Genomic DNA, 26510 nt, shown 5'->3' with positions numbered 1-26510 from the left:
CCTACCTCATTTCCCGGCAATTTGAAAAATGTCGCAAATGCAGTTGTCCAGTACCGTCCTTTTTATTAATGCAACAAATGTTTTCGATATCATGTGTGCTTTGGTGTCGGGTATTAGGAAGCCGAAGCAGATCCCTGTCACCATACTTGATGTCGAATTTCTTCTTCTTTTTCTTCAGGCTTTGTCCCGTTCACAAGCGGGGTCGGCTCGTCGTGATCGGTTCCGCCATTTAGCTCTATCGAATGCCTGATCTGGCTTTTAAATCCCCATCCAGAGTATCAAGCCACCGTTGTTTCGGCCTGCCTTTTGGTCTTTTACCATCGACTTCGATGTTCAGATCAATCTTAGCAAATTAATTCACGTTAGCACAAATTGGGTGACCATACCATCAAAGACGCCTCTCGTAATTTTTCCACAATTGGTGCAGCCCCAGGACGATCGCGGACATCCTGATTTCGGATGTGATCAAACCGCATCATGCCACTAGTCCAAGGCAACATCTTCGTCTCCATTACCACAAGACGCCGTTCATTGTCTTTTATCGTTGGCCAACACTCAGAACCATAGAGAGCGACAGAACAGACGGCATTGCGGTAAATTTTAGATTTGAGACGTTCGGTGAAAGATCGATCACAAAGAACACCAGATGTGGAACGCCACTTCATACACGTTGTGTTAATGCGTGAAGCAATTTCATAACGCAGTTCTCCATTGACTGATAGCGTTGATCCGAGGTATTTAAATCGCTCAGTTCTGCGCAGATCACTGCCGCTGATAGTGATGATGCCTGTTTCATGGGTATCGGTCGTCAAAAATTCAGTTTTGTTTCGATTCAATCTGAGGCCGTGTTGCATGAGGGGATCATTTCATTTTTGGACAAGTTGCTCGAGATCATAAAAATGGAATGATCACCTCATGCAACACGGTCTCGAATTAATGGTAAAAAATTCTGTAGAGGGCTTTGCTTCACAGTTGACATTCTTAAATATTCGTGAGTTGATCACCCTTTTATCGACGAGTAAATGATAGTACAGGAGTTTTTCTTTTGGACTTTCTTTAGACATTATCATTCCAATGCTAAGTATCATGGCTGATGAATCAAATGTCGGGCTTTGTGACTCCATAGTTTACGTAGCCTGCTCTATGAATTATGTTGGTAATTTCATTCTACTTTTTTTCAACGTTCATAATATTGTTAGACGCAAAAAATAACATAATTTTACCTCCTTCTCATGGTTGGTCACTGCGCTTTCCCTACCGATGTTGAGATGTAATGGTCTCCTAGGAAACAGCTTTGTTGTCAGTGATTGTGCCTTTTGAGAATGCGACTGATTTATCCCTCACTGTTCCGACCATATAATGTTGGAAAATGGTGAAACCTTTTGTTAAATCAAGTATTGACAAGTACAATGTCGTGAGTTTCTGTAAAATCGACGATACTCTTACCGGAAGGTTGCCGGAAGCTACCTTTCTCGGCATAATGTCGACCTGCCTGTAGCGAATAAGCCGTAGATTAATGTTCTTGAAAGTTCCTCCGTCTGACTGGTGGGACGCCAATTTTTAGCGCACAGGTAGGGATTTGAGTCGCGCGGACTAGTGTTCATATGTCCTGACGTCGTCCATGGGTTACAAACTATTGCTTGTTTCTCGGCAGGACGGGGGCCTGTAATGCCTTCGTCGACTGTAGTGGACGTGGTGGTGGTGGAGTATTTAGAATTTTTCAGAAGTTTTTTAATTGACATGGTCGGTTTTTTTGTGTGGCGATATAGAATGTGTTTCTTCGCGAGACATATCATCATGGGAGATCAAATAGGATGTAGCGTGGTGGAGTAATTGAAACTCTTTTTCCCTGATCTCAGCATTTTGTTTTTATTTTGCTGAGGATAGTACCCGATACATTGCACTGGCGTAAGGTTTGCCAATTCAAGTTGAGTTTTGAAAACAAGATTAGATTAGTGTTATGCAGACGACAAACTTACAAAAAATTTTCTCCAAGATGTCTTTTATTCATAAGCAATAAGCTTCAAATGCTAAATATATTTACGATGTGTGCTCATCAAACAGTGTAAGTAGTGCAAAAAAGATTGCAACTGTTTAAAAATTTTAATCGTTCTCCACTCGGCAACTAAGCATTTCCTTTGAAGCGATTTTTATAGGCATGATAATCAGTACGATGCATTGGATTACCTTCATATCTTCAAAATGATAACCACTGTTTGTTCCCAGTTTTTAAAAGTTGCACACTTCCATGATAAAGGATAGTAGAAGATAAGTCCGACTCTTGTTCAGCCCTTGTCAATCTTTCATTAAGGTACAATTAAAGAAGTTTCTCACTTTTATAGTATATTGTTGCCTGGATTATAGATTCGATAATGACTAGTGCAGTGATTCTGATGAGAGGACGAAAATGTCAAGTCTGGTGCAGTCGCGTTAGGGTACACGGTCATCGGAATATAGGGAGCAATAAACAGGTCAACGGACTAGACAGTCCCTCTGTGGGCACAATCGGCATCGCGCTAGCGACTATCACGGGTCGAATCTACTGTTTAATAGCTGCAACTTCACATGGCGGAGACTCACCAACTACACCAAGGTCTAGGTGGATTTAGCCCTACTACAACAAGACACGATCGCAAGAGCTTTGGGACCAGACACTTGCAAATCCCATTAAATCAGCCGAGAAATCGGATTGCCGCGTCAACGATTATTTTCATTAGTTTTGGTAAACTCGGATCAATCTTTATCTTAACTTCATAAATTATAAAGAGCCATAGAGATCCATATTCATAAGCCCTTCATTGGTTTCTCAACAGCGCGTTGGCTTCTCCTATATATCCCTTTTAGTGCACTTTTATGAACCAAAGACTCATCTGAGTGTAAGTATTTTTACCTTGGGTGGTAAACTTCCGAAAAATTATATGTACTTTGGTGTGGTTACCATTATTGGTTAGATGGAAAGTGTCCAGACCGGAAGCCGGGCATACCGAGAACAAAATACATGTGCTTTTTACAACGTGTTGTTTTTAAAAAGCGCAGTGGCAGTAGAAGGCCATTGACGTAATTGCCCCCCATGTACTTTGGTTAAGAAGTTATCCCTGATAGCCAAGCAACTTTTATTGAAGCAAATAACTATATTGCGTAATTGGAGCCTGGAAATACTCCCCATTGTAAAATGACCACAATATTTTTTTTCTTCAATGATCTTCTTTTATTTTCGTCGATGAATTCCCCCCCTCCCTCCGCATTTTTTTAGCTAACAGGCAACGGTTTCCATTTATTTCCTCCATAAGTGAAGACAAGGCAGACCCTGCCTAAGATGGAGCGATGGCGTAGGTCAGGACGCCAGACAGCTTTTATGGATATCGAGTTGGTGGACCTCGGCGCAAAACCGGGATGTTTGGAATTCCTTATTAAGGCAGGCCTAGACCAAATACCGGTTGTTGCGCCGTTGATGATGATGATAATAAGTGAAGATATTTTCTTCTTCCGTAATTCGAATTGCGTGATGACGAACTAAGTTGAATAAATTGAGGTCGAACAAACATTCAACTACTTTCAGTAAAGTAAGATGCCGTTTACTTTCTCCGTTCAGGGCTGTATCAATCAAATCTGGGGAATGCACTAAGCATCTCACGGCAACTCCAAAATAGAGTAGAAGAGAATTTCTTAAAATTTCTACATTACATGATATTGGATTACTCCTCGATGTTGCGCCATGCAAAACTAAAAACCAAATAACAAGACATTTAACATCCTGGGCACAAATAACATTTCAAGTCCAATTCAATAACTCAACGTATTTTCGCACAGACAATATAATGATTAACACCCTTTCGGGTGGATAGACCAGACCAAAGACACACTCATGGCCAGGGCCACAGTAAGAGTTCCTCTCGTATAAACCAGGTGGAAAAGATTTACGATCCGACGTGAATCTTTTATTCGTACCTGTGCTTGCGTATCCCACACATGAACATGTCAAAGTGAAAAACTACCCGGCACTTTATATTCGTCTTATGTTCCTACCAATGTGCTAAAAATAATGCGAAAAAATAACAAGAAAGGGAAAAAATGGCAATCGACTAAGAAGTCTTCTGAATGTTTGTAAAGAACTGTAGTGTTAGCCGCCAGTTTGTACCTACAAACGACCGCCATGCCACAACAATTGACTAAGAGGTGGTTTCTGGCATTCCGAAATAACAGAAATTATGGAAATGCAAAGAACAAAGGTCCTTCGCCCGTTGGATGCGAAGTAGTAACACATGTGCGTTTTACAGATCTTTGGTGATTCTTTGCGCCCGACTGTTGAGCGACTGGATTGCACTTAAAAAGTAGTCTCCATTGGACAAAATATCTATTTGTCCACCTACATATTCGCCAAGTCAGACGCGGCGAGCATGCCGCGGAATATGAACATTTGAAGCTGGAACATAAATAAATTGCAACCTTCCCTAATCCTTTGCTGGGGCTGAGGCATAATTTGATAGTCATAAATATAGATTATAGGCAATCGTATTCAGAGGTGTTTGGTAAAGAAAGACTGCATTGCATATTTTCCGCCAGCTTTGAAACAACTTTTGAGGCGGCAAAGGTATCTATTTGTTGTATGTAATTACCAGCACTAGATATAGAAGCGTAATGTTCACCTCTTGCCATTACGCTGGCAAGCAAGTAGCGTTGAGAACATTTGACTAACTTCGATAAGCTGACTAGTATCAAAATGCAGCTCTTCCTTAAGCCACAATAAATTTGGGTTAATTTGTTGCTTTGTTAGTTCAACAAACGGCTATAGCTAGTAACACCCATAATTTTCATTCTGGAAATTTTACTAGTAATATCTTATCAAGCCGCAGGTACTGAAAATGGTCTGCAAAACATAAAAATCCTTATACATATATTTGAAGTCTCCGTCCATTCCTAGTCACTTTTAATGATTATTTGCAGTTATATGGTGTTTGCAAATTAAGGAAGGCACCAGCACTTGACGATTACTTAACGTCACCTTGCTTCCAGGGCCGAGGTGAGGCAGTGTCCAGTAAGTTGCCACTGCCGTAGCCGAAATTGCCAATTGCCACTCTTCAAAAATGGGTAGTTTCATCAAATATCTAGGAGACAGTTTCTCTGATTCAATCAGCCAATGTAGACTCAGCACTCAAACGAAAACAAAGCCAATTAGTTTAGGTTTATTAAGAAAAAAATGTGATATATCAAATTATTGGAAGCAATTTCGAAACTTATGGTTTATCTAGAATAAACAATTCTAGACCAATGTTACATAGTTTTCACCACCATCAATAATGATCGCCATCAAAGGCACAACAACCGCCTTAGTAAGGAGCTTCCGACATCTCGGTTTCGCGCCGAGGTCTACCAATTCGATATCCCTAAAAGCTGCCTAGCGTTCTCGCCTACGCCATCGCTCCATCTCAGGCAAGGTCTGGTTCGTCCTCCCTTTCTACCATAGACATTGCCCTTATAGACTTTCCGAGCTGAATCATCCTCACCCATATGGATTAGGTGACCCGCCCACTGCAACCTGCTAAGCCGGATTTTATTCACAACCAGACGGTCATCGTATTGCTAATAAATTTCGTCATAATGTAGGCTACGGAATCGTCCATCCTCATGTATGGGGGCCAAAAATTCTTCGGAGGATTCTTCTCTCGAACGCGTGAAAGAGTTCGAAATTTTTTCGCTAAGAAACCAGGTCTCCGAGGAATACATAACAACTAGTAACATCATAGTCTTGTACAGTAAGAGCTTTGACCCTATGATGAGACGTTTCGAGCGAAACAGTTTTTACAAGCTGAAATAGGCTCTGTTGGCTGACAACAACCGTGCACGGATTACATCATCGTAGCTGTTATCAGTTGTGACCTTCATCATCAACGGCGCAACAACCGGTATCCGGTCTAGGTCTGCCTTAATAAGGAACTCCAGACATCCCGGTTTTGCGCCGAGGTCCACCAATTCGATATCCCTAAAAGCTGTCTGGCGTCCTGGCCCACGCCATCGCTCCATCTTAGGCAGGGTCTGCCTCGTCTTCTTTTCCTACCATAGATATTGCCCTTATAGACTTTCCGGGTGGGATCATCTTCATCCATACGGATTAAGTGACCCGCCCACCGTAACCTATTGAGCCGGATTTTATCCACAACCGGACGGTCATGGTATCGCTCATAGATTTCGTCATTGTGTAGGCTACGGAATCGTCCATCCTCATGTAGGGGGCCAAAAATTCTCCGGAGGATTCTTCTCTCGAATGCGGCCAAGAGTTCGCAATTCTTCTTGCTAATAAACAAAGTCTCCGAGGAATACATGAGGACTGGCAAGATCATAGTCTTGTACAGTAAGAGCTTTGACCCTATGGTGAGACGTTTCGAGCGGAACAGTCTTTGTAAGCTGAAATAGGCTCTGTTGGCTGACAACAACCGTGCGCGGATTTCATCATCGTAGTTGTTATCGGTTGTGATTTTCGACCCTAGATAGGAGAAATTGTCAACGGTCTCAAAGTTGTATTCTCCTATCCTTATTCTTGTTCGTGTTTGTGTTTGACCAGTGCAGTTTGATGTTGTTGGTTGATTCGTCTTCGGTGCTGACGTTGCCACCATATATTTTGTCTTGCCTTCATTGATGTGCAGCCCAAGATCTCGCGCCGCCTGCTCGATCTGTATGAAGGCAGTTTGCACGTCTCGGGTGGATCTTCCCATGATGTCGATATCGTCAGCATAGGCCAGTAGTTGGGTGGACTTGAAGAGGATCGTACCTCTTGCATTCACCTCAGCATCACGGATCACTTTCTCGAGGGCCAGGTTAAAGAGGACGCATGATAGCGCATCCCCTTGTCGTAGACCGTTGTTGATGTCGAATGGTCTTGAGAGTGATCCTGCTGCTTTTATCTGGCCTCGCACATTGGTCAGGGTCAGCCTAGTCAGTCTTATTAATTTCGTCGGGATACCGAATTCTCTCATGGCCGTGTACAGTTTTACCCTGGCTATGCTATCATAGGCGGCTTTAAAGTCGATGAACAGATGGTGCAACTGTTGTCCATATTCCAATAGTTTTTCCATCGCCTGCCGCAGAGAGAAAATCTGATCTGTTGCTGATTTGCCTGGAGTGAAGCCTCTTTGGTATGGGCCAATGGTGTTACGGGCATATGGGGCTATCCGGCCTAGCAAGATAGTGGAGAATATCTTATAGATGGTACTCAGCAACGTGATACCTCTATAATTGCTGCACTGTGTGATATCTCCCTTTTTATGTATGAGACAGATAATGCCCCTTTGCCAATCGTCAGGCATTGATTCGCTGTCCCATACCTTGAGCACAAGTTGATGAACCACTTGGTGTAACTGGTCGCCTCCATATTTAACCAATTCGGCTGTAATTCCATCGGCTCCTGGCGACTTATGATTTTTTAGCCGATGAATTGCACGGACTGTTTCTCCTAAACTTGGTGGTGGCAGTATTTGTCCGTCGTCTTCAGTTGGCGGGACCTCCAACTCGCCGATGTTCTGGTTGTTCAATAGCTCATCAAAGTACTCAACCCATCGCTCTAATATGCCCATTCTGTCGGAAATCAGATTTCCCTCTTTGTCTCGGCAGGATGAGCATCGAAGTGTATAAGGCTTCATCCTGCTGACTTGTTCGTAAAACTTCCGCGCCTGGTGCGGTTGCTCCCTGTACTTTTCCAGTTCACAGACTTGTTGGTTCTCCCAGGCTTCCTTTTTCCGTCTGTGAAGTCGCTTCTCCGCTCGACGGAGTTCGTAATAAGTCTCTGCGCGTGCCCGCGTTCTTTGAGAACGCAACATTACTCGGTATGCAGCATTCTTCCGTTCCATTGCTAGCTTACATTCATCGTCAAACCAGCCGTTCCGACTCCTTTTGCGGCTGGGGCCAAGTATATTTGTGGCCTTAGATAGGAGAAATTATTAACGCTCTCAAAGTTATAATCTCCTATCTTTATTCTTCCCGTTTGACCAGTGCAGTTTGATGTTGTTGGTTGGTTGATTTTCGGTGCTGACGTTGCCACCATATACTTTTTCTTACTTTCATTGATGTGCAACCCAAGATCTCGCGCCGCCTGCTCGATCTGGATGAAGGCAGTTTGTACGTCTCGGGTGCTTCTTCCCGTGATGTCGATATCGTCAGTATAGGCCAATAGTTGGGTGGACTTAAAGAGGATCGTTCCCCTTGCTTTCACCTCAGAATCACGGATCATTATCTCGAGGGCCAGATTAAAGAGATGATAGATGATGTCCTAGACCGTTGATGATGTCGAATGGTCTTGAGAGTGATCCTGCTGCTTTTACCTGCCTCGCACATTGGTCAGAGTTAGCCTAGTCAGTATTATTAATTTCGTCGGGATACCGAATTCTCTCATGGCCGTGTACAGTTTTACCCTGGCTATGCTATCATAGGCGGCTTTAAAGTGGATGAAAAGATGGTGCAACTGTTGCCCATATTCCAACAGTTTTTCCATCGCTTCCCGGAAACCGCAGAGAGAAAATCTGATCTGTTGCTGATTTGCCTGGAGCGAAGCTTCTTTGGTATGGGTCAATGATGTTCTGGGCGTATGGGGCTATCCGGCCTAGCAAGATAGCGGAGAATATCTTATAGATGATTATGCAACGCAATATATCTATAATTGCCGCACTGCATTATATCCTCTTTTTAATGTATGAGACAGATAATGCCTCTTTGCTAGTCGCCAGGCATTGATTCGCTGTTCCACACCTTGAGCATCAGTTGATGAGCCCCTTGATATAATTGGTCGCCTCCATATTTAACCAATTCGGCTGTAATTCCATCGGCACCTGGCGACTTATGGTTTTTAGCCGATGAACTGCATGGACTCTTTTTCTACGCATGGTGGTGGCAGAATTTGTCCCTCGTCTTCAGTTGGCGGGTCCTCTAACTCGCCGAAATTTTGGTTGTTGAGCGGGTTATCAAAATACTGAATCCATCGCTTCAATATGCCCATTCTGCCTGTAATCAGATTTTCCTCTTTTTCTTGGCAGGGTGATCATCGAGATGTGTAAGGCTTCTTCCTGTTGACTTGTTGGTATAACTTCTGCCCTTGGTGCGGTTGCTCCCTGTAATTTTCGAGTTCGCAGACCTGTCGCTTCTCCGTTCGCCGGAGTTGGTGATAAGTCTCCGCGCGTGCCCGCGTTCTTTGTGAATGCATCATTACTCGGTATGCGGCATTCCTTCGTTCCGCTGCTGGTTTGACGATAACCAGTCGTTCCGAGTATTTTTGCGGCTAGGGCCAAGTATGTGGCCATATTTATGATAATGTTCTTCAGGTGATTGTAAAGATCATTTGTTGATGCTTCATCCCCAGGATCTCTATTGACTGCGGTTATTGCGGCATCCATTTCCACCTTATAGGTATTGCGGAGGGCTGTGTTGTTCATAGCTTCAGTATTTACTGTCTCTTGATTTTCAGTGGGGGTTTTAGGTGGAATTGTAATTCGAGCCCGGAACACTATGCCAACGAGATAGCGATACGAATCTATATTGGCTCCCTATATGTTTTGACAATCATCAATGCTAAGAGGTGACGACGTTCAATCACCACGTGGTCAATTTGGTTGAAAGTGGTCCCGTCTGGATATGCCCACGTTTGTTTGCGAACCGCCTTCCGCGCAAACCAGATACTTTCAACAACCACTTCGTGTGAGACTTCTAATTGTATAATCCGCAGTCCATTATCATTTGTATTTTGCTGTAAATTATGGGGGCACCGTATCGCCTGAATACGGGCTTCTTCCCTACTGGGTTGTTGAAATCTCCAAGAGTGATTTTGATACCATACTTGGGACAGGCTTCGAGAATTCGCTTAACTGCCTCCTAGAAGGTACCCTTCTCCGACTAAGCAGTCTCCTCTGCAGGGGGCGTGAATACTTATGAGGTTTATATTTTTAAATTTGCCTCGCAAGTGCAGAGTACATAGCCTTTCGCTTATATTTTCAAAACCGATAATATTCATCATCATCATCATCAACGGCGCAACAACCGGTATCCGGTCTAGGCCTGCCTTAATAAGGAACTCCAGACATCCCGGTTTTGCGCCGAGGTCCACCAATTCGATATCCCTAAAAGCTGTCTGGCGTCCTGGCCCACGCCATCGCTCCATCTTAGGCAGGGTCTGCCTCGTCTTCTTTTCCTACCATAGATATTGCCCTTATAGACTTTCCGGGTGGGATCATCTTCATCCATACGGATTAAGTGACCCGCCCACCGTAACCTATTGAGCCGGATTTTATCCACAACCGGACGGTCATGGTATCGCTCATACATTTCGTCATTGTGTAGGCTACGGAATCGTCCATCCTCATGTAGGGGGCCAAAAATTCTTCGGAGGATTCTTCTCTCGAACGCGGCCAAGAGTTCGCAATTTTTCTTGCTAAGAACCCAAGTTTCCGAGGAATACATGAGGACTGGCAAGATCATAGTCTTGTACAGTAAGAGCTTTGACCCTATGGTGAGACGTTTCGAGCGGAACAGTCTTTGTAAGCTGAAGTAGGCTCTGTTGGCTGACAATAACCGTGCGCGGATTTCATCATCGTAGTTGTTATCGGTTGTGATTTTCGACCCTAGATAGGAGAAATTGTCAACGGTCTCAAAGTTGTATTCCCCTATCCTTATTCTTGTTCGTGTTTGTGTTTGACCAGTGCGGTTTGATGTTGTTGGTTGATTCGTCTTCGGTGCTGACGTTGCCACCATGTATTTTGTCTTGCCTTCATTGATGTGCAGCCCAAGATCTCGCGCCGCCTGCTCGATCTGGATGAAGGCAGTTTGAACGTCTCGGGTGGTTCTTCCCATGATGTCGATATCGTCAGCATAGGCCAGTAGTTGGGTGGACTTGAAGAGGATCGTACCTCTTGCATTCACCTCAGCATCACGGATCACCTTCTCGAGGGCCAGGTTAAAGAGGACGCATGATAGCGCATCCCCTTGTCGTAGACCGTTGTTGATGTCGAATGGTCTTGAGAGTGATCCTGCTGCTTTTATCTGGCCTCGCACATTGGTCAGGGTCAGCCTAGTCAGTCTTATTAATTTCGTCGGGATACCGAATTCCCTCATGGCCGTGTACAGTTTTACCCTGGCTATGCTATCATAGGCGGCTTTAAAGTCGATGAACAGATGGTGCAACTGTTGTCCATATTCCAACAGTTTTTCCATCGCCTGCCGCAGAGAGAAAATCTGATCTGTTGCTGATTTGCCTGGAAGCCTCTTTGGTATGGGCCAATGATGTTCTGGGCGTATGGGGCTATCCGGCCTAGCAAGATAGTGGAGAATATCTTATAGATGGTACTCAGCAACGTGATACCTCTATAATTGCTGCACTGTGTGATATCTCCCTTTTTATGTATGAGACAGATTATGCCTCGCTGCCAATCGTCAGGCATTGATTCGCTGTCCCATACCTTGAGCACAAGTTGGTGAACCACTTGGTGTAACTGGTCGCCTCCATATTTAACCAATTCGGCTGTAATTCCATCGGCTCCTGGCGACTTATGATTTTTTAGCCGATGAATTGCACGGACTGTTTCTCCTAAACTTGGTGGTGGCAGTATTTGTCCGCCGTCTTCAGTTGGCGGGACCTCCAACTCGCCGATGTTCTGGTTGTTCAGTAGCTCATCAAAGTACTCAACCCATCGCTCTAATATGCCCATTCTGTCGGAAATCAGATTTCCCTCTTTGTCTCGGCAGGATGAGCATCGGGGTGTATAAGGCTTCATCCTGCTGACTTGTTGGTAAAACTTCCGCGCCTGGTGCGGTTGCTCCCTGTACTTTTCTAGTTCACAGACTTGTTGGTTCTCCCAGGCTTCCTTTTTCCGTCTGTGAAGTCGCTTCTCCGCTCGACGGAGTTCCTGATAAGTCTCTGCGCGTGCCCGCGTTCTTTGAGAATGCAACATTACTCGGTATGCGGCATTCTTCCGTTCCGTTGCTAGCTTACATTCATCGTCAAACCAGCCGTTCCGACTCCTTTTGCGGCTGGGGCCAAGTATATTTGTGGCCGTATCCATGATAACGTTCTTCAGGTGGTTGTGAAGATCATTCGTTGATGCTTCATCTCCAGGTCCTCTATTGACTGCGGTTATTGCGGCATCCATTTCCCTCTTATAGGTGTCGCGGAGGGTTGTGTTGTGGATGGCTTCAGTGTTCACTCTCACCTGATTGTCAGAGGGGATTCTAGGTGGTATTGTTATTCGAGCTCGGAGCACCATGCCAACGAGATAGTGATCCGAGTCTATATTGCCCCCCCTATATGTTCTGACATTCATCAAGGCTGAGAGGTGGCGGCGTTCGATCAACACGTGGTCAATTTGGTTGAAAGTGGTCCCGTCTGGAGAGGCCCACGTATGTTTGTGGACCGCTTTCCGCGCAAACCAGGTACTTCCAACAACCATTTCGTGTGACCCTGCTAATTGAATAGTCCGCAGTCCGTTATCATTTGTTTTTTCGTGTAAGCTATGGGAGCCAACGTATCGCCTGAATACGGGCTCCTTCCCTACTTGGCTGTTAAAATCCCCAAGTATGATTTTGATATCATATCTGGGACAGGCTTCGAGGGTTCTTTCTACTGCCTCGTAGAAGGTATCCTTCTCCGACTCTGCAGTCTCCTCTGTAGGGGCGTGAACGTTTATGAGGCTTATATTTCTAAACTTGCCTCGCAAGCGCAGAGTGCATAGCCGTTCGCTTATACTTTCAAAGCCGATAACAGCAGGTTTCATTTTTTGGCTGACTAAGAAACCTACTCCGAGCACATGGTTTACTGGATGGCCGCTATAATATATGGTGTAGTGGCTCTTCTCCAGGAAACCGGTCCCTGTCCATCGCATCTCCTGCAACGCTGTTACATCAGCCCTATATTGGGACAGGGTATCGGCTAGCTGTTTATCAGCTTCATCTCTGTACAGGGAGCGCACGTTCCATGAGAAAATGCGCAAATCGTTGTTCCTTTGTCGTTGCCGGGTCCGTCGTTTTAATATCCGTCCTATCCGAGGCTCCTGTTGTGGCTTCGTAACGGTTGTTTTCCGTGTAGGGTTGTCAGCCCTACCCAACCCCCAACCTGGAGGACCAGTTGGTACAATTTGTCCCGTTTTTAGGCGCGGGAGACTCGCCTTCATCCTTCTCCGTCTGCAGCTTTTCGTCAAGAAAGAGCTCCCAGCGGTCACCACGTGGAGGTGGAGATAGGGTTTGGTAGTAGAGCTGTTGGTGTTGGTTCAGCAGGCATTTCCCAGGTTTTATGCTCCATCGTGGGTACCAATCCACGTTTCGCCCCGGGACCTATACTACCCTTTGACACACCGATAATATTAGGATTGAGATAATGAAAAACTTGTTGTTTTTTTTTCGTTGGTGTAGATGTTTATTCTGGCAAATACCAATATTTAGGGAACCACTTGTTCCCTTCATCAGTGCTAACAAGTCCACCTGATTATTATTCAAATAATTAACCGTTGGACACACCGCATAATTACACTCAGATAGTAGGATTAATTTTTGGCTGATCAAGAAACCTACTCCGAGCACATAGTTTATTGGATGGCCACTATAATATATTTCTCCAGGAAACTGGTGCCTGTCCAGCCTTATATTGGGACCTATACTACCCTTTGGCCTTTCATACCTAATACTTAACCCACTCAACAAAGGGAGCTCACTGCTTGAATTTAATAGCCCCTGAAACTTATTGAGGAGGTCGGAAATATCGACAGAATATTAACTAATGGTTCTGCTTGGTCTCTGTAGAGATACACTGACGCGCATTTTCAATTCTTCTACTGCAATCTTTAAGAATAATAAGTCAGTCGAGAGTTCAAGCAGCGTAGAGAGGATTACTTTTGAATAGTGTTCTCTCTCAATTAATTCCCCAATCAATAAAGGCGATGACCTTTCCAAAATCCTAAACAAAATTTGTTTGTTGTTGACATGTTTGTGTTCCAACTGTTTGCAAATTCAACACCAGAGGGGTAATTTCCATACGCATTTCAACAGTAGAATTTACTTAATGCACCGATCTATCTCTCTAGAAATTGTTAAGCGTTTCAGAAACAAAGGTTTAATAGGAACAAATAATTGGAATATTTTCAATGTTAAGAAGTGGTTAAAAGTTGAACCCAATCAAGCAACTGCAGATAAGATAACAAACCCTAAGGGATATCATGGCGTCACGTTTCCATAAATGCAAATAAGTTCTAGCCGGGTGCATGCTTATTTCATTGGTCATTTCTTTCTTTCCTCAAGCCTTGATGTAGTAGATTGTGCTGAATCTAACGTATTTTTACTTTTTTCATTCCATTTGTCATAGTGTAGAAGAAATAACTATGAGAACAGAATCTCGATGCAGTAAAGCATTAAACTTATAATTAGATAACTCAAGGCTAATTGAAAAAGGAATGCAGTAATGAGATCTGTCCTATTACTACCGGTACTGGTAAATATTTGTTTGGAATAGATGGTATGCAGAACAATGTTCAACTAATCTGAGAGGCAATTTGAACCGTTGTGACACGATAATTACAAGAGAAGTATCTCGTGATGGATATGTGAAACGAAAGATTTGAGGGAGCAACTTTATTAATTTTAAATCATGGGTAAAACATATTGACTTGGCTTGTTGGACGAGGTTTGGGTGAATGTTTAATGTAGCTTAATCGTAGCATTAACTATTAATGCCCTAATACTATTTGAGGAAATTGGGGAGAATGCCGTTCTAGCACGTTTATCGAACATACCCAAGCGAAAAATCAGAAAAAGTCACGAAGCTGCAATTAAACCGTACCTACACTCAAAAATACCCAGGATACCGATCTGTTCAGTTTAGTTCAGTTCAGTTCAATTGGCTAAGTTCATAGTAGAAACATGAAATTGCAGTGGAGACTATGATATTAAGCACGATCCTACCAAGTTTAGTGGAAATCTCAGTATTACTAACAAAGTTATAGTAGGTTAAAGTTGCCGCTTCATTGCAAATCGTAAGACTTTGAATGTCAGTAACACACGAAAGTGAATATTCTGGCATCTTAGAAATACACGAAACCTTTCATACCGGAAGCGTTCTGCTTTTAAAAAGAGGGTATTTTCAAATAACGGGTCATTCTCAGAAACTGATCAGCTGAAAAATCTGCAGAAATAGTCTGAAACTGCCACTGCACGATATCTAGGCTTTAGAGTATCATCCATACCGATATCTGTTCAAATAAAGTTGACAATAATATATTGCCATATTTTTTGGAAACGGTTTGGAAACTCCCTTAAGTTCATCCTAAAAGTGATATAAATTATGCTACAACGCTTTACACTACGAAGTTTGGAGAAAATCCTTTTTCTTCTATAGCCTTTGTCCCATTCAGAAACGGAATGGGCTCGTTTCGATTGGTGGCTGCTCAGTCTATACTTGATTTGGATGAAGTCGACATCCTCTTAAATTACCATCTACCATATGCTGCCATTGTTGTTTTGGCTGGCCTTTTGACTGTTTCCCATCGACTGTTTAGACCACTCTCAGCAAATGCGCGAATAACATGTTCATACCATTGAAGACGCTCCCAAGTTCTCCACGATCAGTGGAAGCCCATGTCGACCGCGAATATCCTCATTTCGGATATGATCATGCCGTGCTACCCCACTGGTTCAACGCATTATTTTCGTCTCTATTACCGCGAAGGATCCTTCAATATCTTTGATAGTCGGCCAACGACGCTGTGGGGAATTTTCGATGCAAATACAAAGCGGTTTTGATGTACCCACCAAACATCGAACTTCACTCTCCGGATGGTGGTAGAGCTTTAGAACCGAGAGCACCAGTTTCTGGTACACTAAGTGTTGCCGCAGAATCCAGAAATGCATTGTTGACAGGACGATGCTTCTCATGGTGTATCTCCATGAGTAATTGCGCAACGTGTATTACGTCAGTGACTACGCCGTTTTCGACATACCCTGCTAGGATTATTGCTATTTCAATGATTTCGCGAATACGTTTGCCAAGAATGCGTTCGAAAAACTTCATGGCATGGAATAGCAATCGAATTGAACGGTAATTTAAACCTTCTGCTGGACTCCATTTCTTTTTCTGTAGAACGGTGGTGTTTTCGTGCCTGTCAAATGGTATTCTGCATTCCTCAATAACCCGATTGGGGAACTCAGTGAATCACAATGACGAGTCCCAGCCTTTTGCTTTCTAGAACTCAGCTGCGGTACCATTAGGCCCTGTTGCTGTCCTGTCCACGATTTCAGTTGTTTGATTGCTCAACTTCTGTGTCGATGACAAGGAGGAGGAGGTTTAACATATTATATATACTTTCCACGTAGACATAATCCCATGGTCTTCTTCGTTCACGAATTGATTTGGAGATCGCTATCAAAGCCCGGCGTTGATTAACGTAGCCATACTGGTTTCTACTGAGTACAGGCTTAGCACTCATACAATTCGATGCGAGGGCTATCTAGCACCACTACCGCAACTAGGGAGTGCGGCGCCCGAGTTGTATGGTGCAATTTTACATTTAATGTTGATAGAGCTATATTCGATGTGAGCACAACCACCATGGAACCCCCACGAGGAGGCCAACCACAAACAATCGGGCCGAGAGGACACCTTCCAGAAATTTTTCTGGAACATATGCTCCCAGAGCAGTTCTCATGGTACCAGATAGCTTCCGGTGAAGCTTTGTGGCAAGAACCACTCCAGATGAGTCCTTTGCAGATCTGTTCGATAGCCTTTTTGGAGTACGTGGGAGTAGTGTCGATAGGTGGAATTGCTCCAAAAGTTGGCATCGAAAGTTCTTACATTGAAATTTATCGCAAATATTCCCGGTGGATGAACTGTCCATCGCGGCTCGCCAATCGGTAAGTAAAGTTCAGTTTTACTTTTAGCATATTGGGTATCTTTGATGATTATTCCACTGGGAACCTTATGACGTCTACGTCATAAAGGAGAGCACCATAGAATTTCCTTATCTGCCTGCTGACTTTTTATGGTCAATTTGATCGCATTAGTGCCGCCCGAAGATAGATGCTTACCTGTAGGCAAAACTTTAGCGTTAGCAAGTGGTGCCGAATAGAGCCCGCGGTCAAGAGTGCAAGGGGACCGCTTCGGTTCTTAATTTTTTCATAGTTGGCTGCCAGGGTCTTTGTTTCGTCGGGGAAAATAAGTCCATCTCGACAGAGCCCGCAGTCAACAGTGCTAACAGAAGGGGACTGCTTCGGTTCTTAATTTTTTCATAGTTGGCTGCCAGGGCCTTTGTTTCGTCGGAGAAAATAAGTCCATCTCAGCAGAGTCTCTTTTTGCCGAGATAAGGCCAGTTGGAACGGGGTGGTTGCCTGGCACCCAAAGTTCACCGTTTACGCCCACATCCTAACCCCTTCAGCCTTCGGTACGGTAGTCACACCTTGGCTTGGGATTTGAATTACCGCTTGACTTCAGGTACAACCTCTGGTTGACCGGAGGATCCTTGGTACTGAGCTCCCCCCAAGAGGAAGTAGGTAATCGTCGAAGGAGATGGTGATTAGAAAAGTGCTAACCGATACCTTTCACTTGACACCTCACATGACAATATTTGCAGACGAAATATACACCCCTCTCTCCTTTTCCATCTATGGGGGTCTTTTCTTCTCAAGTTCAACAAAGAACGATGTCACTCACTGCTTTCGTGAGCATTTACAGTCCCAACCTTGTCACCAGGTTTGGTTCTAATAGGTTTGGCGGTTTTTTTAAAAACAAATAGCGTGTGACGGATAGACAGAGAGTGAACCGATTTTAATAAGGTTTTGTTTTCCCCAAAATCTTAAAGGCAACGATTAAAAACTGGGGTTAGGTGAAAACAACCTCCGAACTTTTTTCAATGCAGTCTACTCAGAAAATTCTCAGGGGAGATGAAGCTATAAAATGTAGGCGTAGAGAATTCCAACCGCAAACCACAAAACCTGCGCCTTTTTCCTTCAATTTTTATTGCAATCGAATTACCTGACAATTGTTCGCCAGAACATTGGTTTTTCTTTACTGCGATTTAACTTACTTTAAAGAGTAGTCTAGATCAGTCACCGAATTAAACGATTTCCACAAACTCACTGCTTCCCCTGATCGGGAATCCCGACTTCTATACGGGTGTAATCACATGCCGTTGGAGGGCAACATGGTGGATTACTGCACAAAAAATGATCAATCATAAATCAATCATCACATCATAAATTCTTAAGGACCAATTTCCTTACCACTTTCATGGCTGGAGAACACGAAGCATCCAAAAGGTGCTCTTGCGACAGTAGAATAATAGTACCACACTAGCTACAAGAATCAAGTGGTCGACATTTCTCTTTAACTAATGCGAGGGAGATGAATCTCTTAGTTATACCGGAAAAACCACCAATCACTGCGCTTTCTTGGCCCGGCTCTATTGGCTCGAACTTTAAACCGCCGAATTTGGCCTCCAAAGACCCATGTTCGTTACAAATATTCAATATTTATTTTTGAGATACTAATGAGGTAGAATAAGAATAATAACAAGAAACTTCTATTAAATCTCGATTAATCAGTAACACCGAACTGCTGCGCTTTCTGACTATAATGCAGACAGCACATAAGAGAAAAGTTTTGAATTTTGGTGGCAGTAATGCAATATATACTGGGCGATTTGCTAAAACAAGGCAATATTATGAAAGGGACCCAACCCCATTGCTGGCTATACCATTCAGTGGAATCTATTAGTTCAGGGCAGTTAACGAGCATCTCGCCCTAGAAAAGTGTAACACTTCGTGGTAAATCACATACGAAGGTAAAGCATTTACAAATGGTGGCAAGACATTGGTAACCATATATGAGGTTTCCGTCTGCGTTTTTCAGAGCAACATCATTTGATAACACCTAAACAGTTTAACCAGGAATGCAAGTTTTGCCTGGAGACGACGTGCATTGCGAAAAGCCCGACTTCGGTACTAAGGATGTATGTAATGTGAAAGTCTAATTGATAATAAACAATTCGGAAACCAGAAACCCGGTGGTTTAGGTATGATAGATTTTGTGGAACTTTTATGTACAATGCTTGGATACACCTTATTTCCGCTTGCGCATAACATAGTCCGCAACGCAGACTACAGTAATTTCGGTTCAAAGGAGCAACTTTGACCTATTATAATTTTGTTCATAATAGTAGGATTTCTAACAAGAAAGAAATAAATTTTATAGTTTTGAGGAAAACTGGCGGCTATATACAGTATACAGGAATCACCCACATTTTTTCAGATTTTTCGATTTAGTAACTTCCATTACCCTATTTTGAAATTATTATCAAAACGAAGCCAAGGGAAGTACTAATCGAGACCTTTTATTCGATACCCTAGATGCCTTTATTTGGGGTCCTTTTGCATGTTATTCAGTGTAAGCGTCGGGGTTGACACTTACAAACTTTCTGCCGAATTTCATGTCAATAGGTATGACCATTTCTGCGAAAAGTGGGTGTGGCACATAGACAGACGGTCAAAGGGATACACTGAAAAGGTGGTCGTAGCCGTCCAGCAAGGCAGAAAGAAGCCAGCCGGAAAAAAAAGAACAAGAGAGGAGCATGAGCATGCACATGAGTGTAGGATAAATTCTGATCCAGCCCCGCAACGTCATACCATATGGGAGTTCCGCGAGGAGAGTGGATATCAGTCCCACATAACCGTCTGACAGGAGCCAATGGCAGCTTTTGAAGCTTTCCACCTTACAGTGTAAAAAAGCGACAATGAACCGATTTTAATAAAATTTTGTTTTCCACAAAACCTTAAAAGCCGTAACTGGACAAAAAATAAAGTCTCAATCAAATCCAAGCCATAAATATCCAGATTAGAAAGTTTTTTTAAGAAGTTTCCCTACATGATGAATGATTTCTCCCACACGTTGCATATTATTCAAATAAATAATCCATACAATGAGTTTCCCTACATAAAAATTGAAAAACATGCAGAAAATCAAAATCTCTCCAAAGATATAGAGGAATGTACCAGGAAGCCCTGGTCGAGTACAACAAGTATCCGCACCGAACAAGCTCCATAATTCATTCAGATATTATTGTTGTCTATTGAATTTATATGAAGCGGCCAAAGTTCGAGTAGCTAATATGAAAGAGATAAAGCAGTAAAAGCCAATATGCCACGAAAAAGTGAAAAATTGAAAGCAGCCAGCCACAGAAACCACGGGTACATGAAGTAGTCGAAAAAGTCCCGATCGCAAGACTCTCCAATAGTTCAACGTACCGAATTTCTCGCAAATAAAGACAATAGTAGTTTCAAAAACGCCAGAGCAATGCAGTAATAATTCCGAGTAAAAGATAGATATAACTCTAGCGCACCCTTGCCACATTCACTATCTTATCCACCTTTTTCGCCTTTATGATAGCCACAGACCGACGAAAAATACCACATCAGGGGGTATCGATTCTGAATCAGGCTCAACTGCAAGCTTGCCGTTTCCTCGGGATCGCCAGCCGAGTACTCCGCACGTATGTAGATATCATGGAAAACAATAAAATCAGTGAAATGTTTGAACATTGCAAATAAATTCCCATTTTTTATTCCTCTCCGTTTTTATATTTTATTTACCTGGGCTCCCTCTAAGCATTTTCGTTATTCCGAATTGATCGATTGTTTTATGCAGAAAATCGTACAAGTCATGTTCGGAAAAATTTCCTAACTCGCGGAGGACTTATCGATGAGTGAGTAAAAATGCAATTTCTATTGAAGACATACTTTGTATTGTTGGGTTACTTGCTTAGATTTACGTACATGTGTACATATATAAATAAAACGAAAAAGATAATGTTTGGGAACAACGGCAGGAGGATCGCCAGCACGGAATGTCTCAAGGAAATTCTTCGGTGGTGTTGCTATGATCAAAACTAATGCATCCAAGTTTTAAGAAACGGACGTTTCCGAATCCCTTTCGCTAATGTCCTAGTCCGTCGATATCACTATAAAGCAGCGTCCTTTGTCAGAAATGGTGATACCCTTGTAGAAACGGTGTTTAGATGAATTTGGTTTCCACTTCACCCAACCTCTCTGTTTTCTGCAATTTGTGGAAGTCGTTAGTGTGTTTTCCATTTTTCCCATCACCACTAGCACTTCCACCAGTCACGCGGAGCCGCAACTCATTGTTCCTCAAATAAAATTTCATTATCAGAAGTTACACTTATGGTCCTCCAATTATATGATAAAGGATCGCCCTTTATCCAGCCATCCATGCATGCTGTATTTTCAGATATTGGCGCAAGAAGGTAGAGATTTTCAACCATCCGAAGTGAATCTCTGCAACATCAAAAAGAGTAGCAATAAAATAGTTTAGAAATGCAAGAAAAAAGGCAAGACATGATCCATTCCATCCTTCCTCAGCCCCGGGCAGCATTCTCCTCGTATTTTATATCTTCAGGAAAATTTATATCTCGCAATTTTTCCAAGCTGAACTAGAAACATTATGATGATACGAGAAATTGCACTTTAAGTTGAAAATATTTTTCACAATAAAACTGGCCGACGATTTGGCCTCAAATGGTACAAGAGGTCAGCCTGTATCCACTGTGAGTCGGCGAGAAGCGCACTAGGTGATGCCGAAGATGATGATGCTGTGGGTTAAGTGAAATTCAAACGTGCTTTCCGTACCGCTATCATTAGATGATCTCGAGAATGGAGAGTGCTGGAGCCGACTAGGAAAATATTTTAAGAAAATAGATTTCGGTGGAATAAAACGGGGTTGGGAATTATGTAACTAATCTAAGAGTTTTTCCTTTTTGATTTCTGGGTCCCTGCAATCGGTGCAGTTTGTTGCACATTTTGAATTTGAGCAGCCATTCAGAGGCGCGTTATCAGATAATCGAGTTGTTTTCAAATTTCGCTTTAGATTAGAGCACGTTTGGCTGCTAGACATGCCTTGCAAGCTTGTATCGGAGTCTGGAAGACAATTTGATCCAAGAGCGCTTGAAATAATTGATTTCATCCTCGGAGTTGTCTGTTTTATTCGCGCCGGGGAAGCGACTAAAACAAGAAAACCTTCAAAATAGAATTCACATCAAGTTACATCGTAAAATGTATACATCCCAGTTTTGAAAACGTCCTTTTTGAAATAATAAAGCTGCTGCGACGTTTTCTAGCTGGCTCACCATCTTGAACGTGCTGCTCTCAGGAGCTCTGCGAGCACTTTTGACGTCTGTTGAACAACGAGTTATATTCAGATTAACAGACTGCATTCTGTCAACACGTAAATGACATAAAATGAGACAAACATAGACAATTTTCTACTATTTAGATTATTTATTGACATGTAAACTTGACACATACATAAATACAAAACCAAAACCTCCTCCTCCAAGGTTAAAAAATTATGCATGCACCAACTTATACACATTCATATTTTGATATCACAATTTTCCGCACATCGCTTTCTTCAGCGAATCGATCAGATCTTCCTCGATTTCTTGACATTTCGCGAACACCCTCTCCCTTCTAATCCGTCGTATATTAGGTATCTGCATATCTTCAAAAATAACGTTGACTATATTTTGGTGTTTCTTGTCAAACTCGTGTTTCATGTAGTCCTCAAACGTGCGAAAAGATTTGCTGCAAAGCAGGCATGTCATATGTGGAAAATTATTGCCGTTTGGGATTTCCCTGTCCACAGTGAAGTATGTTGGGCTGAAGGACATCGTTTTTGATACTCTTTTATTTAAACGTTATAAACTGTAGCTTTAAAATTAAATGGACAAAAAAGAGATACGTCACAAAACCTTAAATAGAAAAACTACAGACAATGAACGCGACACTTTATTATTTTAAAACACCATGAACTTCTAGAGATAGTTCTCAACAGCAACAGTTGCAAGTAGAACTAGTCTCTCTTCAGTTGAGTGCAAGCGACTGTCAAAATCATGCCCAAAACCTCTAATAGATACAAAACAGTTTTCAAAAGTGTAATTAACATGCGTAGGCCCTTCCCCTCAACACCGATAATTAAGAGCAGGTAACAGAAAATGCAATGTACAGGTTTTAGTGTGTAATGAGATTGTCCAGGTAGCTCAAGGATCATTCTGGTTAAGACGATGTTTCAAATTTTGCAGCCCAACCTGGCGGTGCCCTGTATTCATCCATTTCAATTGAAAGTGTTCCGTTATGGACCAATCTACGTGCGATAGATTAGCCCAGAGAGAGAAAAAATATACAGAAGAGAGGCTTGATTGGGATTATAATCTTTATCTAAGTCTAAATATTTTTAAAACACGGGCATGGATGTGAACAGGACTACCTGATTCAATAAAACATCCAAAAAGTTGGGGGTTCCTAGAAGTCATTAAAAAATAGTAGCTTTTATAGACTTGAAGGAAGAGTTGTTGGAGCTAAGTAGCGTCCACATAGATATGTTAATGATTGGAGAAATGAGGATTATTTTGATCATCATCTGATTTATATCACGCTCTCTGAGTAGATGTAATTACTGTTTCCTAAATATTAACCGGAATAATTCCGCATATTTTTAAGCAGAAATTAAAGATCTTGATATGCTTGTTGGTTTATATTTACCTATGATGTGCCAAAAATAAATCGAAAAACAAACAAAACAAACTGAAAATCAGTTTTTTGGTCAGAATGCATGGGTTTATCTTCATCTTATAGGGTTAATCTTCACTTTTTCCAATCAAAAAAGTTGAGAGAATTCCTTTGAGTTTGCAGATAGGGAGAAATACAACCGAGTTGCAAACATTCAGACTTAATACATTTGGCTTATTATAATATCTCCCTGACACATGGTTTCGCCCGTCAGGCTTTCAAAGCTTTGTAAATTTAAGTACGACTTCCAAAAACAGGCAGCACTAAAATTCCTGGTTGAAGAAAATCTTTAGATTGGAATCGTGTGGCCCCGTCATATCTATCCTTGACATTCTTCCGCGGAGAGTAGAATGGCGCCTACCCCCACTTGGGTTATGATCGTAATTTTTCCGAGGCTAGTACGATATTGGTGTTTCCTGAGAAAACCCATCTGCTCTATCTTTTTGACATAACTGACACGTCGGTGATAATTGTTATGCTTGAAATCAAAAAGCACCCATTTGACGTCAATTCTTCCCGTTTAACTTGAGCTTGAGCAAGTCTTATCGGTCATAGTCTCCTAGCTAAACTTCCGATATTGTCTTTTTGTTGCACTGTTTTTAGATGCGTCATTTTTAAGTTTTTAAGTCTACCGCCACTCCTATATATTGACATCGATACCTTACGGTTGACTTTAATTAAGTGGGTCTATACTACACTGATGCAGAGACGGGTATGTGGCTGTTGAACGCCATGTGACAACAGAAGCAAGCACAGCTTCAGTTAATTCAAATCAAACCATAATGGAATTATTTACAAAAAGCAGGAAATTGAATGGTCTATGCCTTCTAGACATAAGGGGTGCAAATCAACTCTCAGTAGATGGAAATTATTCAAGATAAAAAACTTCTTTGGAATAAACTTGTGAAGGTAAAGATGAAGCACCCTCTCACAGCCTATGGGCTATACAGGCGGACCTTTCCCGATGTGAGGTCTTAAACTTCATATAGTAACGTGGATGTATGTTGCCATTATTAGGCCGAGTGCAGTGTGGTGCGTTCTTTTTGAGTTGGGAGGTGAAATGCATTTACGCACAAAGTTCTGGACTCCTGTCTCAGACAGACTACCGACTAAAACTCAACGTTTGACACATTGCCGCAGGCCAGGTTAGTAGGAGCAAAAACCCCGTAGATTCATCCTTATCTTTTTCGCCTTAAGAATGCCTTGAGTGTAACGTGTCAGTCGGCCTCACATGGACACTTCCCAATCTTTCATCGAAATGTAACGGCGCTTACATCTTCTACAGAAAACAAAGCGGTGGCAGGCACATCGTTGCAATAAATGCAGTCGGACGATAGTGATTTCCTGACTATATGCAGGTAAGACTGAAAATATCCATGTCCGTTGACGCTCAATGGCCTCACCAGTCTCACGTTGCTTTCGATTGTACCACGCCTGCACGTCTTTGATAAGATAGGCGGTCCTTATACCCTTCGATTTTCTTTCCCAGGATTGGTGCCATGCGCTAAGAGTACAGAATCTCTTTTCACAAGCTACGAGTCGCTCGCCATTTCTGAGATAAATAAGCCCCTGCTCGGAAGCATGGATAGTTACCTGAATAACTCCTGCTATCACGATTATTACTGGCTCTAAGACGGTAGGATAGGCGAGCACAACTCATAAAATCCGCCGTCTTTGTACTTGGGCTAGGGACTTACTGTACATCGCCTTACTGAGGAAATGTTTACGGAACCGTCAAGAAGGACCAACTGAACCGCATTCATCAGCAAGCAACGCCTGTGAGATAAGGGGCTTCCCACGTTAGACATTAGCCGCCAAATTAGAAAAATTCTAGCCTTGTCATCGGTGTTGTATGCCGAAAAAGCCCATTTTCATGTTTATCATGATGCCGAGGTATTTCACTGCTAGCTTTAACTAGACCATGGTTTCAGCAATTTGAATGGTAAGGACTGGGGGAATTCTCTTCTCGACCGGGATAAGAAGAATCCATCGCCATCTACTAACCCGCCGCATCACCATTCCCAGTGAGCGCTGAGCTTGCTCAACCGTGTGTGCGGTAATCAGAGCCGCAACATCATCCGTGTATCGCCCACATGTCATTCATTAGGTATCACGAGTCGTAGAAGACTATCGAAAAAGGCGGTCGGAAGATCCAGGCCAATGATAGATCCCTGAACTGACCCGGATGTGACCTTCATTTTGCGCCAACCTTCCGGGATCTCGTATAGAAAGGTTCTTTTACATAGACACCCAATATCCGCAATGTACCGCAAGGTAGCCTGGAATGTGGAAACGATTTTCCAGTGCCTCAAGCATGTGGCAACATCTTGTAGAATTGAAGGCGACTGTGTGCCTCAGCCAGTTTCATCGTTGGGCCACCTTCTCAATCGCATCAATTGTGGATGGATCCTCTGTAAAACCATAACACGTATTGCATCAAACAGTTTTGTCTGCATGAGCTTCTCACACATTTCCAACATCCTGATTGGCCGATACGTTGAGGGGAAAATAGCGGTTGTCAAATATGCGTTGAATGCGTTAAGTAGCAGGTTCGGCTCGGATTTACATACAACCTTCAACACTTCGCTGGGAACACCATCCGGTCCTGGTGCTTTTTCTCTTTTATGACAAGACTGCTTCTTCTAGCTGTTTTACAGCGTAGAATAAGCATTGCTCAATAATCATTCCCTCATCGAAAACGTGAGCTCGGTTGGGGTGGACAAGAACGATTTCTTTCATCTTCGCTCGAGTTTTTTGGTAACCAACTTATACACGAGGCCCTACGGTTCTCTGTTAACGTCGGCTTGCAATTTCAGCCGTCTATCAGTGCACTGGTAATTTCCTGAGACGATGGTAATCGATGCATTACAGGCTACGTGATAAGGTTCATTGTTCAATGCAGTTCTTCTGTCTGCACCTGGTTGCTA

General features: G+C 42.7%; 1 protein-coding gene across 1 annotated transcript in view; it reads left to right on the top strand.

The window, feature by feature from the left end:
• Nucleotides 1-26510, top strand: part of LOC119660545 (cadherin-related tumor suppressor) — a 128073-nt gene that overhangs the window by 80995 nt on the left and 20568 nt on the right. The gene's annotated exons all lie outside the window — the stretch shown is intronic.

This window comes from Hermetia illucens, chromosome 1 (assembly GCF_905115235.1).
Source record: "Hermetia illucens chromosome 1, iHerIll2.2.curated.20191125, whole genome shotgun sequence".
Lineage (NCBI taxonomy): Eukaryota > Metazoa > Arthropoda > Insecta > Diptera > Stratiomyidae > Hermetia > Hermetia illucens.
This window is presented reverse-complemented; position numbering and strand designations above follow the sequence as displayed.